Consider the following 18,644-nt stretch of genomic DNA (forward strand, 5'->3'; position numbering starts at 1 on the left):
TCAGATGTATATGTTACATCGGACAGGACCGATGTTGACAGAAGATAGGATAAGTAAACATACCATTATTACCTATTCTAGTCATATCATATAGTTGACCATAGGTCAATTCAATCTCAATTATGAGTGATTAGTATTCTAACTGATTGCATTATTTGAGTTCTTTGACTTGTTCGTTACCAGCTTACCCTACAGACTAGCCCATACTTATATCTTGGGAACTCAGTAGTATAATTGAGTGGGAATGCTAATCATAGATATGAACATCTATAGCTTTTGATGAAGAAGTGAAACGATGGTTTCCTCTTAGTTTGGTTCAAGGAGCTAAATGATAGTGATCACATTTCAATAATTAATATTAGTTTACTAAAATATCACTCACAAGGAACTAAGTGTTTTAAGGATAAAATACAATGAGGGATAAAATGGTATTTTAGTCCCCTCTCATTGTAGACCGTCTATAGAGGATCAAGTGACAATTATGGTTGTAACAATGGATAATTAATAACGTATCTATATTTGTTATATAGCGTTCTATGAATTCAAGAGTGCAATTCCAAGTCTTTAGTTGAGTGACGAGGAATTAATAAGTTAGTAAATTTATTTGTTAGATTTATGATAACTTATTGGAGCTTGCTTTCATAGGCCCATGGTCCCCACTGCACCTTGGATAAAATCATCTAGATAGTCTCAATTAATTGATTTAATTATCAATTAGAATTATCAAAGTTTACCAGGTCAATTTTTGATAGTTTCACAGAGTTATACAATTTAGAGAAGAAAAGAGAAATTAGGGCAGATTTATTAATTAAAATAAATTGGTATCTAAATTAATAAATAAGTTTAAATCAATGTTCAAATTATAAATAATTGATTTGATAAAGGATCTAAATAATTATTTAATTAAATTAATCCGTAGAAAATAATACATGCCTTGATTTTAAGTCCAACATGCTTATAAGTAAATGAGAAATTTCACGGGCCTAAAGCCCGTGATAATTTCGACCTATGGTTGTTAATTTGCTATTATTTTATTGATTTTTTAATTAAATAAGTGACCTAATTGAGCCTATAAAAGGTGTTGACTGCGTTTTTAGCCAACGATGTGAGAACGTCAATAACGACAAGCCTTCAAGAGAATATAAACGACATAGATGGTATAATAAAGAAAATAAAGAACGCACAAGAGATTTTTATAGTGGTTCAGCCCTGATTGTCGGTAATAGCCTAATCCACTTAGAGTTGTGATTTATATATCTGTACTCAAGATCAGATGGACTGAGCCAACTGAGTTTCTTCAGTACTGATGGCAAAAATACAAGAATTCTCTCTCTAGAATACTCAGACCCAATTTTCTCTCTCTAGAAAGAAGAAGCAGAAGAACCCCCTCTCTAATCCCATAAGCCCTCTATTTATAGGACTGGGATACTAAACTGATATCCCCTTTAGATAGGGATATTTTATTATTCATCTTATATTTATATTACAAGAAATATTTAAAATACAACTAATTCCTCAATTTGAGTGAGGAATGAGAGATTCCCGCGTATGTTGCTGAAGCTGTCTCTGGGAACCTTGACTTAGTCTCCTCTAGTTAACTGATCCACCTCCTACTGACTACCCATGCAAGTGTTGGTCGAACGTGCATGGTGGTAGGACTTGTGCATGTTGATTACTCCTTCAAGCTTTCCTTGGACCAAGGTGATACAAGCTTGGCTCTCCTCAGACCAAGGTGGTCCGAGGCAACACCCTTGCTTCTCACCTCGGACAAGTCCGAGCATACCTTCTCCAATCAAGGTCCGATCAGACCTTATGGCCTTCTCCTCGGACCAAGGTGGTCCGAGGCATCCTCCTCTTGCCTTCTCCTTGGACCAAGGTGGTCCAAGGCATCCTCCTTGACATCTCTCCTTGGACAAGCCTGAGGCACTCCCCTTTAGCATCTCCCAACTATGTCCGATCGGACATTGTGTAGGCTCTCCTGGGCAAAATCTAAGTCTCCATTCTTGGCTTGCATGGGACTCCTCCTCCTTATCTACTTACCTTGGACACGTTCGAGCCAACACTTAGGAAACCTTGGGAGGCTTACCTCAAACACACCCTTGGGGTCTCCTAGGACCACATCCTCCTTGGGGTCTCCTAGGACCACTTTCTCCTTGGGGTCTCCTAGGACCACTTTCTCCTTGGGGTCTCCTAAGACCACTTTCTTGAGTTCTCCTCGGACCTCATCCTTGGGTTCTCCTAGGATCACTCTCTTGGGGTCTCCTAGGACCACATCCTCCTTGGGGTCTCCTAGGACCACTCCCCTTAGTCCTCCTAGAATGCATTCTCCTATTTTTTGGGTATAACAAAAGGAATGTTAAGTGAGAGTTGAAATCAGATTTTTGAATCACAAGTTTCTGATAGGTTTTTTATTCTCTCTACTGGATAAGTCCTTTTCTAAGCCTCAGTATTCTTTTCTGTTCTTCTCTCTATATCTCTCTCATGTGTTGAGAATTGCCCACCCTAGTCTAGGTGATTCTAAGGATACTTTGTAAGACTGAAGAAAATTGAAGAACGGTTCAGTTTCTTGGTAATACCTTGCGACATAAAGGATACAAGGGTTAGAGAAATTGAAGGAATGACTCATTCATTCCGCTACGTATAATGTAAGTATTCTTATCATTATTTCTGTTTGAATTCAATTTTAGAAACATGTTTTAGGTTTTCTTATATTAATTTATTTAATATAAGATCCACTTGAAAATAAACAAGATATTGTATAAGTTTTCCCAACAACTGGCCTCAGAGCCTTTGGTAATCTTTATTTTCATGCATGAACAAGTTAAAAATTGAATTTTTTTTTATGAGTTTGAGTAATTGGATGAATTTCATGATTTTATGAAGCATATTGAATTCTATGTGATTATTAGCAATTTTAGGTTATTTTGTTGTGTTTTCTATGACATTAATTTTGATATATGCTTTATTTTGAGTAAAACATTGTAGAAATTAATTAGAAAGCGTTTTTGGTTTAAAAAATTGCACAATTTTTTTTAAATTATTTTTTACTCTTGCGGCTTACTCGCGCGCGCGTCACCCAACACCCACGCGTGCACCATGGCGTCATCCTCGGCAGCCAAACCAACCGCGCACACGCATACCTGCAGGCAAGCCACGGTGACAGTACTCGAAACGGGTACTGTTCATCCCAATCTTTTAAAAAAAAAAAATTTTAAATAAAATTTTGAAATTTATTATTTATAATCAAAGCAAAAAATATCAAATTTATTTTATCATTTAAAAATGTTTTTTAAAATAAGATAGTTTTTTTGTTTGAAATTTAAATAATTAGATATTTTCTACAAAGATTCAAATTCAAATTTAAAAATAGGCTAACAACTTAATTTTAAATCTTTTAATATATTAAAATATTAGAATTAAGATATCAGACATTAGAGATATTTTCTTTTAAATATTTTTATTAAATCTTTATTTGAAAATATTAATATCTCTGTTTATACTATAGTTTTAATATTTAAATTATTTGAAATTTGAAATTTGTTAGTTAGATATTTTTATGGATATTTGAATTTGTTTAACTGTTTTGAGATATTTTAGGGTTGTTATAACTATTAATATTTTTTTAAATGGTTAAAATATATTGTTGACCCTCGATTTGGCCAACGACACGGAATCAACATAACGACAAAGAAACAAAAAGGAAATCGAGAATGAAATCAAATGGGAAGAAGGTGACACAAATGATTTATAGTGGTTCGGCCCTAACTGTGTGGTAATAACCTACATCCACTTAGTATTCTTATTGAAGTCTAAGCCCAGTGTCGTGATCAAAGAACTAGAGTTCTTGAGTTTCACAAGCCTTAGGAGAATTACAACTTTCTCTGGATAATCACGCTATGCTCTCTCTCTTAGTATTCAAGTTCAAGGTTCAAAAGTCTCTTCCTTGAGCTCTCTCATTCATATTTATAGGCTCAAGGGGGATACATGGGCCAATGGGCCTTCATTATCCTTAATCTCAGTGTATCAAGGCAATAAAGAGAAAATATAATAAATATAGTTATTACAAGATTACATATCTTAAAGGAATTAAACCGAAGCATGCGACCAGAATGGTCGCATCTAATCGCGAGATCTAATGAAGCAATAGACATCTAGTCGATAGGCGAACAACATCCCTTCTCTTTAATGCTGCCATGTGCCAACCACGTGTAATGAATTCTTGCCACGTCATCAGGAGCCATTTTTGGGTAAACATTTGCCCCCAAGTTTATTTTACTGCGACCAGCATAAAGTAAACTTAAGAGACTGACCTTTCGCATACCCCACCAAATCTGTCAGAGCCGCCCATGCTTTCTCGAAAAAGGCAACCAATCATGTCTTTCAGTTTCCCAAAAATTGTCTGATGGCTATTGCATTTATCCATGACTTGAAAAAGTAATTCCATGATTACCTATTTTACAGTGCTACGATCAATATAAATAATCCATCCTTTTCATTTTTTACCTTTTACCAATCCCTTTGCCTTCAAGAACTCTGAAGAACAAAACAAAATTAAGCCCAGAAAAGTTCGTTGGTCCATGGTGGGCCTGTCTGATTTTTTGAAATCTTCTCAATCCTTCATCCAAGTAAGTCTTCTAATCAATTCTTTTCTATCACGTTGTGTCGTGTAATGCTTGTTTTCCCTTCATTTTTGACTTTTGAGTTCTTGAATATCTCTGTTAGTTCTTGCAAAATGGTCTTGGGATAAATGGCTACGCTGATCTATGATAAATATGGTAGGGAAATAACACCTTGCTGAGGTTAGGAATTAGTTTGGTAGTTAGGATCATGAACTTAGGGCGTAAAATCGAAGTAAAAATTTGATTTTTAAGCTAGTAGAAAAACTGGGTTTTTCCCGCCCCTTTAGAGTCGAAAAGTTTTTCCTGAAAAACTTTTTACTTTTGCTTTTTTATCCATTTTTCAAATTGCTCGTATGGAACATAGTGTTTTTGTTAGAATGCTGCTGGTCGTATAAAAGCTTAACTTTTATACGCGAGCAACATTATTCCAACTTTTAACACAACTTTTTAGGCCGTAGATTCTCATCTCCCCCTCTCTGTTCGCAGATTTTCAAGCAAGATCCGTGGGGAGGTGAGATGCCAATTGACGACGACCTTCTTGCACAACTACTTGTGGACGAAGAACAACCGTCGATGCTCATCCCAAAAATCCCTTTTTCTCGAATTCCACCCAACAGACCTCCTTCTAGTCCATCCCAAATGGGTAGAGTAAAATCCACTGCCTAGAAAAAGAAACCATCAAAACCCTCTGAAAATCAGCCTGCTCCTCGGGGTAAGATTCCTTCGACCAGTGGTAGAGCCAAAACCACTGATCCCGAAATCCAAACACAGGCCCATCTCTGCAATGCCATTCGACCAGATGTCGAATGGTACCTCGCTCCCCCTAGCACAATCACTGCTAGGATGGTAAATAATTTCCTCAGAAAGTATGGACTTTCTGGGGTTTCTTTGTTCCTTCCTACCACCAACCAACGGGCAAACCTGCCTGGTGGTGCCTTTAGCGCTTGGTCGAGGTTTCACATTGAGGTAGGAGCAATCCTGCCTCTTCATCCTTACTTGTAGGGAGTGGCCAATTACTTCGGGGTCGCTCCTTTCCAAATAACCCCAAACAGGTATAGAATGCTTTCCGCACTCTATATCCTCTACAGCCATAAAAGATGGCATGTCCCTTCGTCTCACGAGATCAACTACCTGTTTGATCTCAAATCTAACCCTAACTAGGACAACACGGGGTTCTTTCATCTCTGCCACCAGGAAACGAATCGCACCTTCCTGAGTAAGACTACCTACAAGTCTAATGTAGGAAAGTACCACCAAGAGTACTTTTTGACTACTGACCTGGTCGCCAACAACCTAACCTTCACCCAAGGAGGTAACCTCTTCGTTTTTCTGGTCATTTATTTTCCTTGTATTTTATCTGCATTTCCCTTAGAAGATTAGCACATTTCAGGTCCATGGCTGTGACCGGCTGCTACTCCAGAAATGGAGGTACGAGCAGCACTACTGGCCAGCATGACTTACGTAGAGAAAAGCGTCAAACCGCTGGTCACTGAAGCTAACCTGAGGCTGGTCGGGCTTCTGGCACCTCACAAGTACGTGAGGGAGTCAACGACGGGGAGTGCCACTGGTGGAGAAATTCCTGAGCAGCACCCAGACGTGTCGCAACCTCCAAGAAGGAGACCAATTGGAGTGACAATCAGGGAACCCTCCAGCACCCCGCGAGTAGCTGCTCCCCCTGCCCCTTTGGGAAAGGGAAAAAAGAAAGCTTCCGAACCCTCTGTACCCATCGACGAGTCTTCCGATGAGAACAGTACTGTCTTCTCATTCTTACACAGTTTGCCCATTCCCTGTCTTTTATTTGATGGGGATGGCAACTTTAAGTATACTCCCAATTTAAATTTAGATTTCTTCCAGGTAGTGAGTGAGTGTAGCTGTAGTTCAATAAGTAATATAGCGACCAGTAGTTATAGCACGGGTACTTCACTTATAATTTCCTTGTCTTTACTTTCAGTTCCATCTATGATTATTGTCTAATTGCTTGCGATGCTTCCTTACTTGTAGGTATGTCTTCCAAAGATATGTTCGATCACTACACTGCCGCTGCTACTCCCTCGAGCAGGAAGAAAAACAGCAAGAGGGTTTGTGGAGAAAGCAGCAAAGCTGCTTCAAAGAAGGCCCGGACTGAGGGTCCTTCAGCAACTACTCCTTTGAAGGAAACCAAGCCACCTCCCACAAAAGAAACAACGCCACCTCTTTCTCCACTCAACCAACCGTCTCCAACTGCACCGGTTGACCAGCACTCCACTCCTCCAGCGCCTACTGACCAGCCAGGCCACACTCAACCTGAAGATACCCTGACTAGAACCGTGGTCAGTTCGGCCAGGGAGAGAGTATACAAACTCTCCAAGCACAAACGCAGCCAAGAGGCCATCGTCGACACCAGCTCTATGGAGGTCGACCAAATAATAAACTGAGGGCTGAACGAGATAGACCGTGTAAGTTGTTTTCTATTGCTGAGTCATTTTACTTTGTTAATTTCTACCATTATCTTACCTCCTTTATCTAATCGCAGGGATTCTGACTATCACTACTGGTTGGCACTGTATGGGGACTTTGGTCACCCAGACCAAGGACTTTGGCACCAGGCACACTGAGGCGGTGAAGGTTGTCGAGGGGAAGAATGATGAACTGCTCGAGAAAAACACAAAACTGACCAACCAGAACAATGAACTGCGCGAGTAGAAAGCCCAGTTGACTGAAGAGCTGTTGGAATGTCGGGCTACCCTGACCAAATCTAAAGAAGATAAAGAAAAGTTCAGGGAGAGTGCCAAACTCAACTACCAAGAAGCCAAACAGCTTGAGCTTGATCTGATTGCAAGCAGAAATGAGACAGAGGACTGGAGGGGCGCGTTAAGGAGCTCGAAGAGACTAATTCCAAAAACTTGGAGAAGTATAGGGAAGCCACCCACCTTTGCTTCTACGAGTTTTGGTAGCATAATCGCAAAGCCGACTTCAACTATCTATCTGAGCGCTTGAGACAAACTCAAATAACCCGATGCACCATTCTCCTAGAGGAAGAAGAAAGAGCCAAAATTCCTGCTTCCCCATAAATTTCCTTAGCAACGGGGATTGATGGCGCGGACAATGAAGCTGGCACTATTGTCGACCAGGACACTCCTCAAGATCCTCTAGCCTCGTAGTCTTTTATTTTTCTCTTTATTTTATTATCTTTTAAATACGCGATCTACGGGTCGTGATGTAAAGACAATTTCCTTTTTAATTTTTATTGCTGCATGGGCAACTTTTTTCCTTTTAATCAACCAATTACATCCGAGCAGAACTGTTCGCAGTGTAAAGGAATTCTTTTTCTATTTTGATATTATAATACTTGCATTTATTATAACATCTGTTCACATGACCGAACTTAGCATAGTACTTTGGATTGATTTAACAAAATAACAAAATTATGAAAAATACTCTAAGTACCCTAGCATGCTTTCACTTATTTTGCTCATGTGTTTACATTCCTTTCGATATTCTTTGCTTACTAGATACCTTATATGGCCCCCAATTGATTGAGGAGCTTTAGGTCCTCGGTCACTTGCCTTGATTAAGACCTGCTCAAACATTTTTGCTCGTAGGATAAATTTTAAAATGAGAATATAGCAAAACAACACACGTAATGAGAAAATACTTGTAATAAATACAATATTTGGCAAGATTGACTGGCTGTGCACAGTTCCTTTTATTTCTCATAATAAATGGACAAAACGTGTCTGTACGAGTGATCACCAAAATTATCTTACACTTATAAGCGACCAGTCACATAAAATGACCAACCCTTTTTCATAACTTGTAAAAAGTAAAATTAATACAAGCCAATTCTTTAAGAATAATTGTTTATTAATAGTACTTGCGTAGGTGTTCTCCATTCCAATAGCGAGGAATGAGATCTCCATTTAAGCGAGCAAGTTTGTAAGTGCCTGGGTGGAGGACTTCTTCAATTTGGTACGGTCCTTCCCACTTAGGTCCGAGTACTCCAGCAGCTTGGTCGCGTGTGTTGAGGAAAACCCTTCGAAGTACTACATCTCTGACATTGAATTTCCTTTCGCGTACTTTAGAATTGAAATATCGGGTGACCTTTTGTTGGTAAGCTGCCACTCAGAGTTGGGCTTGCTCTCACTTTTCATCGACCAAATCTAGAGATTCCATCAATAGCTGGCCATTAGAGCCTTGATCGTACGTTAATCTTCGATGCGATGGAGGATATAACTCAACAGGAAACATAGTCTCATATCCATAAGCTAAGGAAAATGGGGTATGGCCTGTTGCCGTTCGATGGGATGTTCTGTACGACCAGAGGACTTCAGGCAATTGCTCTGGGCATGCCCCCTTCATTTCTTCAAGTCTTTTCTTTAGAGTATCTTTTAGTGTCTTATTGACTGCCTTGACCTGTCCGTTTGCCTGAGGGTGAGCAACTGAAGAAAAGCTCTTGATAATTCCATGCCGTTCGCAGAAATTTGTGAACAGATCACTATCGAATTGTGTGCCGTTGTCTAAGATAATTTTTCTTGGCAATCCATAGCGACACACAATGTTTTTAACCACAAAATCCAGCACTTTCTTGGTCGTTATGGTTGCAAGTGGCTCAGCTTTGGCCTATTTTGTGAAGTAATCGATGGCCACCACGGCGTACTTGACACCGCCTTTTCCTGTGGGCAAAGATCTGATTAGGTCTATACCCCAGATTGCAAATGGCCATGGAATTTGCATCTGTTTTAGTTCATTAGGGGCCACTCGCAGAATTTTGGAGAACCTCTGGCACTTGTCGCACCTCTGCACAAATTCCACTGAGTCTTCATTCATTGTTGGCCAGAAGTATCCTTGCCTTAGGATCTTTTTTGATAAGCTCTGCCCCCCAGTATGGTCTCCACAAAAGCCTTCGTGGACCTCTTTCATTAATTCTTTGGCCTTTTCCCTTGAAATACACCTGAGGAGTGGCATTGAGTATCCTCTTCGATACAAGATTCCATCGACTAGGATATACCTAGCAGCCTGCCGCTGAAGTATCTTGGCTTTGTTTTTGTCCGTTGGTAACACACCCTTCGTCAGGTACTCCATGTAAGGTGCCATCCATGTATATGCCGCTTGAATCACTAAAGAGCCCTCTTTTTCTTGGATGCTTGGTGCAGATAGTCGCACAACCGACACTATGTTTAGGGCCCCATCATCCTTGGCACTTACCAACTTGGCCAAAGCATCAGTGTTTGAATTTTGGTCACGAGGTACTTGCTAGAGAGTGTACTTATCAAACTACGCCAATAGATCCCTCGCTTTATTCAAGTAGGTGACCATTTTTAAGCCTCGGGCCAGGTATTCTCCAATGATTTGATTGACCACTAACTGAGAGTCACTGTAGATATCAAGTGACTTTATGTGCATTTCTCTGGCTAGCCGTAATCCTGCGAGCAGCGCTTCATATTCGACTTCGTTGTTTGAAGCGGTGAAGTCAAATCTAATTGCGCAGTGAAATCGATGCCCTTCAGGCATTATCAAAATCACTCCGGCTCCAGCGCAATGCTCATTAGAAAATCCATTTGTAAACAACTTCCATGAGGGAGTTTGGCTTTGAGGTTCAGGCTCTCCAAGCTCTTCTGGCTGCTCGCTATCTGGAAGTCCAGTGAGTTCTGCGACAAAGTCGGCCAGAGCTTGTCCTTTTATTGCTGCTCGTGGTGAATAAGAGATATCAAACTGCCCCAGTTCAACCGCCCATTTCAACAATTGCCCTGTGGCTTCTGGTTTCTGCAGAGCTTGCCGTAGGGGTTGGTCGGTCAAAACTTTGATTGGGTGAGCTTTGAAGTATGGCCGCAGTTTTCTAGAGGCTAAGATCAGGCAATAGGCTAGTTTTTCATTAGGTGGATATCATAGTTATGCTCCTATTAGCCTTTTGCTTACATAATATACGGCCTTCTGCACGCCCTCTTCTTCTCTTATTATAACAGCACTAGCAGCGTATTCCGTTATTGCCAAGTAGATGAACAAAGTCTCTTTATCAACCGGTTTTCATAGAATTGGTGGCTGCGACATGTGAGTCTTTAAGGCTTTAAAAGCTTGTTCACACTCCTCCGTCCATTCGAATTTCTTGTTGCCTCTGAGTAGATTAAAAATGGGACGTATTTGTCTGTTGATTTGGAAATAAATCTACTTAGAGAAGCAATTCTTCCGGTCAAGATTTGACCATCTTTGATTTTTGTTAGAGATTTCATATCGACCAGGGCTTTGATGTTCTCGAGATTGGCCTCAATTCCTTGGGAGTTTACTATAAATCCCATCAATTTCCCTGACCCAACTCTGAAGGAACACTTGAGGGTATTCAGCTTCATCTGATATTTGTTCAAGATGTTGAAGCATTCTTGCAAGTCCCCTATATGTTCTTTTTCCTTCTTCGACTTAACCAGCATGTCGTCGACGTATAGCTCCATGTTTGTTTCGATCAGCTCCTTGAACATGTGATTGACTAGTCGTTGGTAAGTCGCACCAGTGCTTTTCAAACCGAAGGCATTACTTTGTAATAGTAGTGCCTTGTATCGGTTCGAAAGCTAGTGTGATCCTCGTCAGGGGGATGCATAGTGATCTGATTGTACCCAGAGTACACATCAATGAATGACAGGATCTCATGCCTCGCAGTGGCATCGACCAACTGGTCGATTTTAGGGAGTGGAAAATAATCTTTAGGGTAGGCTTTATTAAGGTCTGTGAAATCCACGCATGTTCTCCACTTGCCATTCGACTTTGGAACCAGTACAGGATTAGAGACCCAAGATGGATAAAACGCTACCCGGATGAATCCATTCTCCTTTAGCTTCTCGACCACTTCCTTTAAAGCTTTTGATCTGTCTTTGTCGAGCTGTCTCCTTTTCTGTTGCACTGGTGGAAAACTCTTATCTATGTTCAGGACATGGCTAATGACCGCAGGGTCTATTCCAACCATGTCTTTATGCGACCAGGCAAAGACTCCCTGATTCTTTCTTAAAAATTCCACCAGCCTTTGTTTTGTTGTTGTCTCTAAGTTTTTACCGACTTTCACAACCCTGGTCGGATCTGCGTCATCGAGTTAGACCTCTTCAAGGTCCTTGATGGGTCTTATCTCTTCATCAAAATCCCCAAAGCAGGGATCCAAATCCCTATCTTCACTTTGGACAACACCCTATTTGGTGACACAATCACCTGATTGGGTTTGCATATCACTAGTCGTATGCAACTCTTTCCCGGCAACTTCCATCGATATACCTTTCTTCGCTTTAGATATTGAGGCGTTGTAGCACCCCCTCGCTTCCCGTTGGTTTCCCAACACGAATCCTATCCCTGCGTTGGTTGTGAATTTCATGGCAAGGTGCTATATCGAGGTAACGGCTCGCAAGTCGACCAAAATTGGCCTTCCAATTACAGCATTATACGCTGATGGACAATCAACTACTATGAAAGTAGTGAGTAATGTCCTGTTTGCAGGTGCAGCTCCTGTTGTAATTGGGAGCTTAATCGATCATATCGGGGCGAGCCCTTCGCTAGAAAAACCATATATGGTTTGGTTTCATGGCTCTAAGTCTTTGACGGACAACTTCATCCTTTCCAGTGAAGACTTGTACAAGATGTTGACTCAGCTTCCTCTGTCAACCAACACCCTTTTAACCATCATCTTGGCGATTTGGACGTCAATGACCAGCGGATCGGAGTGTGGGAATCGGACGTGCTGAGCATCGTCCTCAGAGAAGGTTATCAACTCCTCCTCTGTTCAAGCTTTCTTTGGTGATCGATCCTCCACACTCATCATCTCGATGACCTAGTCGTGGCATAAAGTCTAAGCGTATGTGTGGGCCGCCACATATGGTGAGTAACATTCCTACCACAAGAGCTGGCTGTAAAGGAGCGAGTGTTGGTGTGCAAGCGCCTGCTTGTTGCCACCTGGAGCCTCTCGCTGAGAACCTCCTATGGCTCGTACGTATCTCCTTAGGTGTCCCTGCTTGATCAGGAACTCGATCTCGTCCTTCAACTAGTTACACTCATTGGTGTCATGTCCATAGTCATTGTGAAACGACAAAATTTTGTTGTATCTCTCTTGGAGATATCCTTCCTTATAAGCGCATGTTGCTTATAAAGGACATTAGAGCTGGTCGCCTGGTAGACCTCTGCTCTACTTTTGACAAGGTCTGTATAGTTGGTGAATCTTGGCTCATATCTATTGCCTTTGGGGCGTTTATTTTTAGATGTTGACGGCTCATTGCCCGCTCTTTTCCCACCATTTCTGCCATTTTCGTTCCCGTTGCCTTTACTGTTGCCATTGGGTTTATCCGACCCATTGGCGGCCGTGTCAGGATCTTCCTTCGGTCCTTTATCTTTCGTGGATGACTTCCCTTCATTGGCAATCACATATTTGAGGTTGATGTATCAATTAACTCGATCCAGAAATTCTTGGGTACTCCTTACCCCATTCTTTCTCAGGCTGCTTCAGAGGGGGGAGTGGCGTCTAACCCCGGCAGTTAGGGCCATCATCTTTCACTCGTCGCCCACTATTTTGGCTCCAGCCGCTGCTCGCATAAAGCACTGGACATACTCCTTTAAGGGCTCTCCCTCCTTTTGGCGTATCTCGACTAGCTGGTTGGCCTCAGTAGGGTGTACGTGACCCGCGTAGAATTGTCCGTAAAATTCCTTCACAAACATTTCCCAGGATACTATGATAGCAGGAAGGAATTTAAAGAACCACTCCTTGGCGGTGGCAGATAGTGTGGCGGGGAAGATCCTGCAGCGGGCATCGTCCGACACCTTTTGAATATCCATTTGTATCTCAAATTTGTTGACATGAGATAATGGGTCCCCGTACCCATCAAAGTTTGGCAGTACTGGCATTTTGAACTTGCTGGGGGTTTTTTCCACAGCAATCCTCTGCACAAACGAAGTGCCTCTCCTTCGGTCGTACTCTATGTGTGATGTTCGGCTCCCGACCAGCTGTTGTACTGCCTGGTTCAGAGTATCAATTTGAGCCTGAACCGCATCTGGGATTGCTGGGGCGACTGGTGCTAGAGGAGCGTACTCATCGTGCCTCTCGCGCCTGTCGTTGAGTACGTCTCTCAAGTCATCATCCCTGCGCCTTTGCTCAGTAACTCCTAGCTAATCAAAGACGTTATGATGTCTGGGTTTCCCCCCAGCGTTATGGCTTACATGCTTATTGTCTCTTGGTGGGGGGTTCCTGTCTCCACCTCTTTCTTCATGCCTTTGACCAATATTCCCCCTGTTGGAATCGCCCTCATTGTAGTCATGGCCTTCTCTAAATTGCGGCCAAATTTGGTGCGATCGACTGGTCACGCTGTTTACTCCTATAGCTGGCATTTCCCGAGCGTCAGGGGGAGGCCTGCGCTGGTCGGTGGGTCCCCGTGCATTATTATGCTGTGGCGGAGCCCTGACCACAGATCCTGACTCGTTATGCCTTCTGTGGGTAGAAGGACGTTGCCCCCTGCTTGGTGGATTTGGCTCATCGTCCCCTGAGCGTCTAGGGCTACGGGGTGGCTGCTCGGCCCTATTCCGCCTCTGGTGCTGGGGATTGCCGCGACCAGCTTGAGAAGGTAGATGTTGCTTAGGATCCCGAATTGGGACATCATCCTGAGCAACAGGTGGCTGCTCCGGCCTTTGCGGGCATTTTGGATGGATCGGAGGACTCGGATTAAGGGCCTGTTGTGGAGGTGCACTTGGTGGGTGATCCGGTTGAGAGGCCAGCGTAGCATGCCCTCTGGCCAACTGAATGGCTGCCTCAAGAGCGGCCATGGGATCTCTGTAATGCCCCAAATTTCCTAATAGGGTTTAGGACCTTGATTAGGAGGCCGGGAGGGCCATAATTGATTTGTTATAATATTTAACGATTATATGCATGTTTATGTGAATTATATTATTATATGAAAGTGAATGCATGCATATGGGAGAATTTATTATTGTGAGGGTATTTTGGTAATTTGGCCACTGTGGGCGTAATTTTATATTTTGGGTGCATGACTGTGATTAATTAATGTAGCCACATTATAAGGTGGATTGGTTCGAGCTATTCGACATGAGACGGTCATGGGATGTAAGTGTTCGGTCTGGTCATAACGGGTTTAAGTTCGGGGCTCGGGGTGAGTCTCGGGGTGAATTTGATGATTAGAGCATTACCGGGAATTAAAGGGTAATGGGATATGATTTATTGGTATTTGGGAATATTGAGATTAGCTGGAATTGGGAAGCATTAATTATGATTAACGGGATTAGTGGAATGTGCCAAAATTACCCTTGAAGTGGCTTTGGAAGCTTTAGAAGACCTAGGGGTATTTTGGTCTTTTGACCCTAAGGATATATATGACATAAAGGCTATAGATTGATATTAAAAACAGAGCCTATCCTCTCATTCTCCCTTCCATCCCGTACAAGCTTCCTCCCTCACCTTTCTTTGAATTTTGAGAGCTCAAATGGAGGTGTTGAGCTAGGGGATTAAAGGTGGCAGCTAGGGAACCTGTAACAACCATCAAAGGAGATTCAAAGCTGTGTTTGAGGTGAGTTTTAGCCTTTGAACTCAGGTGATACTCTGTTTTCTTCTTTGGTTTTTCAGCTTTGATTTCTTACTAAAAGTTTGGATTCAAAGGGGTTTTGATGGATGATAAGATTGGGTGTTGATGTGGGGAGGTTATGGGTGATGTATAGGGGTTTGAATGAGTGTTTGGAAGAGGTTTTGGGCTAATTTGAGGGGTTGGTTCTAAGGGAAAACGCAGGGGAAAATTCTGAGTTCGCGTGCTGGTTTTTGCCTAGTCTGGGCTGAGCGCCGCGGCGCAGCTGTGGTGTGCCGCGGCCCTTGGCGTCTGGCAGGGGGGAACCTTTCTGTTTGAAGGCGCGCCGCGGCGCAGCAGGGGAGGGCCGCGGTCCTTAAGGCCAATTTTGCCTAAATGTGGTTTTTAGTTTGGGGATTCAAACCTTAGGCCTCGGGGTTGGACCTAGTACCCGGCTGGGTAGTTTTTTATGCCTCGAGGGCTGGGATTTGGTTTGGGAACCCTCAGTTATCATTTTTATTGATGATACCTTATATTTGGTTATGACTAGGTGACCGCTAAAGGACTAAAGGTTGATCGTTCTCAAGGGTCGTTCTAGCTCGACATTGAGGTAAGAAAACTGCACCCTGTGTATATGTGACATGCATGGCTATTATGATGCATGTCGGTTTATTAATATGTATGACATGCATGGCTGTTCTTGGTGCATGTTAGTTGACTTTTAAACGTGACGTGCATGGCTGTTATTGGTGCATGTTGGTTTGCTGGATATACTGCATATGATGCATGAGAAATATGTGATTAGGACATGCTTTGTATACTGGGTATGATATTGTTCAGAGCTTGAGCCTCTGTGGTTGTGCATGGTCCTAATTGTACTGGTATCTGTTAGTAAGCATGCTAAATACCTTGTTTATGGATATTGGACATGTGATATATGTTTGGTGGCATGGCTTACCTGTGTATGGAACTGACTTATTAGTTAGAATCGACAATAGTGTCAGATCCGTCTGTGAGGCTGTGACTTATTAGTTAAGTTCACCACGGGTTGAGCATTGAATGACTCATATGGGGTATTAATGCTGGACCGACCGGAAGGTCAATGAGAACTATAAGCGCTTGCCTGGTCTATGACCAAATGTTTATGGCCAAGGTATATGAGCCCGGTGACTGTTTGTCACATGGCCAAGGGACGCTGTCCATTGCACGACTCTAGGGTCGGGAGGAAGGTTATTTTGGTGACCATTCACCATGCACCTTTCCTAATCAAACTTATGAAAGGATCACTTGTCAGTTAAGCCCTGGTGACCCTATCGTCACATGGCTAGAAGGAGCGATGCTCATTATTGTGACTTTTGGCTATTGTCACCTATTTTCTTGGACTAATAGTCCTGAATGGTTATTATGATCGTTGTTAAGACTATGTCACACTTTATTGTATTTTCTTGCTGGGCTTTGGCTCACGGGTGCTACGTGGTGCAGGTGAAGGCAAGAGGAAGCTGGACCATCCTTGAGTTGGAGAGCTTAGGTGATGACGTGTACATATGCAGCTGCTCGTCTGCCACAGCCGAGGTTTAAAGTGGAACTAGGGTTGAACCCTGTTTTGCCGCTTAGTATGGCCTGTTGTAAATATTTTCTGTAATAAACTCTGATACTATATTTTCGGGATCCCAATGTATATATTAGACGTTCTAGTGAAACGTTACGTCTTAACCAAAGTTTTAATCCCTAAACCGCTAAGTATACTTAGTTCACGATTTTGGCCAAATGACTCGCTTAGCGAGTTTAGCACTGTTTACAAGGCACACCGTAACGGTCCCTGGAGTTTGGGGCGTTACAACTTGGTATCAGAGCGAGCCAAGGTTTATGGTTCCTGAAAACAAGCTGGGCATGTACACTCATCACTGAAGACAGCTTCACTCAAGGAATGGTAAATATTTCTGTAGCTATGTGTATAGCTGTTTAAATAACATGTGAATGCTTTACCTGCACATTGTATTAGGGAGCATGAGATTCTGATAGATCCTGGCTCTTGACTATATGATTATATGCTCCGCGAATATATATGTATATATGACTGTGATCATATGATTACCTGCTCTGTGAATATATATAATTGTGTTATTGCAAGCTGGGGTTAGAAGCATGGTCTGAGTATTGGAAAAGCAGGAGTTATGAGTATGTATGAATGCCATGGGCATGTTTGCAGCACTGCAAGTGGTTTATGATTGTGGTGTGGTAAGGTTTATCCCGTGGGAGAAAGCCCTTGATATGCTTATTGTGATTAATGGATCAAGTTATTGACTGCAGATTCAATCAGCAGGTTTATGCTCAAGGCGGATTATGAGGCCTGGTGATTGTTATACAGGGGCTAGGAGTTACAGCCAGGGTATTAGTTCTTCGTCTGCATCTCTGAATGTTCAGCAGACGCTTACAGATTTGCAATTAAGATTGCAGAGGCAGGAGGAAGAGATCAGGTACTTGAAGCAACAACGGAGTTTGTTGGGCAGTACCTCTTCCTTTGCTATGCCAGGGGTGGTATCAGTTTTAGCTCAGCCTAAGGTTGAGAACAGATGGGAATTTCTCTGTGGAAGATTCCTGAAGTTTTATCCTCCAATTTTTGAGGGAGGCCTAGATCCATTCAGAGCTAAGCAATGGATGGGCATGATCAGCTCCATTCTTGATAGTATGGGACTGGTGGGTCACGATAGAGTGATCTGTGCTACATGTGTATTGCAGAATGATGCCCAGACATGGTGGGAGGTAGTATCCCAGACACGAGACACAGCTGTGATGGACTGGAAAGAGTTTAGGCAGCTGTTTAATGAGAAGTATTACTGTGATGTGGCTAAGACTGCTAAGGTGAATGAGTTTTTGAGTCTTGCTCAGGGTAATGTGTCAGTGACCGAGTATGTTACTAAATTTGATGAGTTGGCCAAGTTTTCCTTAGACATGGTACCCACAGATATAGCTCGGAAGGAGAGATTTATCCAGGGGTTGAATCCTGGAATAGCTCAGGGCATTAGAATTGCCCCAGTGCATGAAGTCTCTACCTATGCTCAGGTGTTTGGGAAGGCTCTTGCTGTTGAGAGCACAGGACATCAGATTGGGCAGCGATGTGCTGGAGAGCACGTAGCCCAGATAGCGGTACCTCCACTTATTGGAACAAGCAAGAAGAAAAGTTGGAAGCCTTACCCAGAGTGCACTCGGTGCAAGAGGCATCATTTGGGAGAATGCCGAGCGAAGGCGTGCTTCATATGTAGAAAGGTTGGGCATTTTTAAGAAGGATTGCCCAAGTCGAGGGACAGAGCGTGAGCAAAGGGGGATAGACAGTTTGATTCCAACTCAAGTGTTTGTTTCAGGGCAGTCAGAGTCAGAGACAGAGATTAGTTCCTCGGGGATGGCAGGTCAGTTTTCTAGTTCTGAGCTGTGAATTATGCTGTTTAGCCTTGGCGCCATGTTATTCTTTTGTTAGTGTGTATATGGAGAAGGGTGTATTGATGGTATATGTAGATCACAT

This window comes from Humulus lupulus, chromosome 1 (genome assembly GCF_963169125.1).
Source record: "Humulus lupulus chromosome 1, drHumLupu1.1, whole genome shotgun sequence".
NCBI classification, from domain to species: Eukaryota; Viridiplantae; Streptophyta; class Magnoliopsida; order Rosales; family Cannabaceae; genus Humulus; species Humulus lupulus.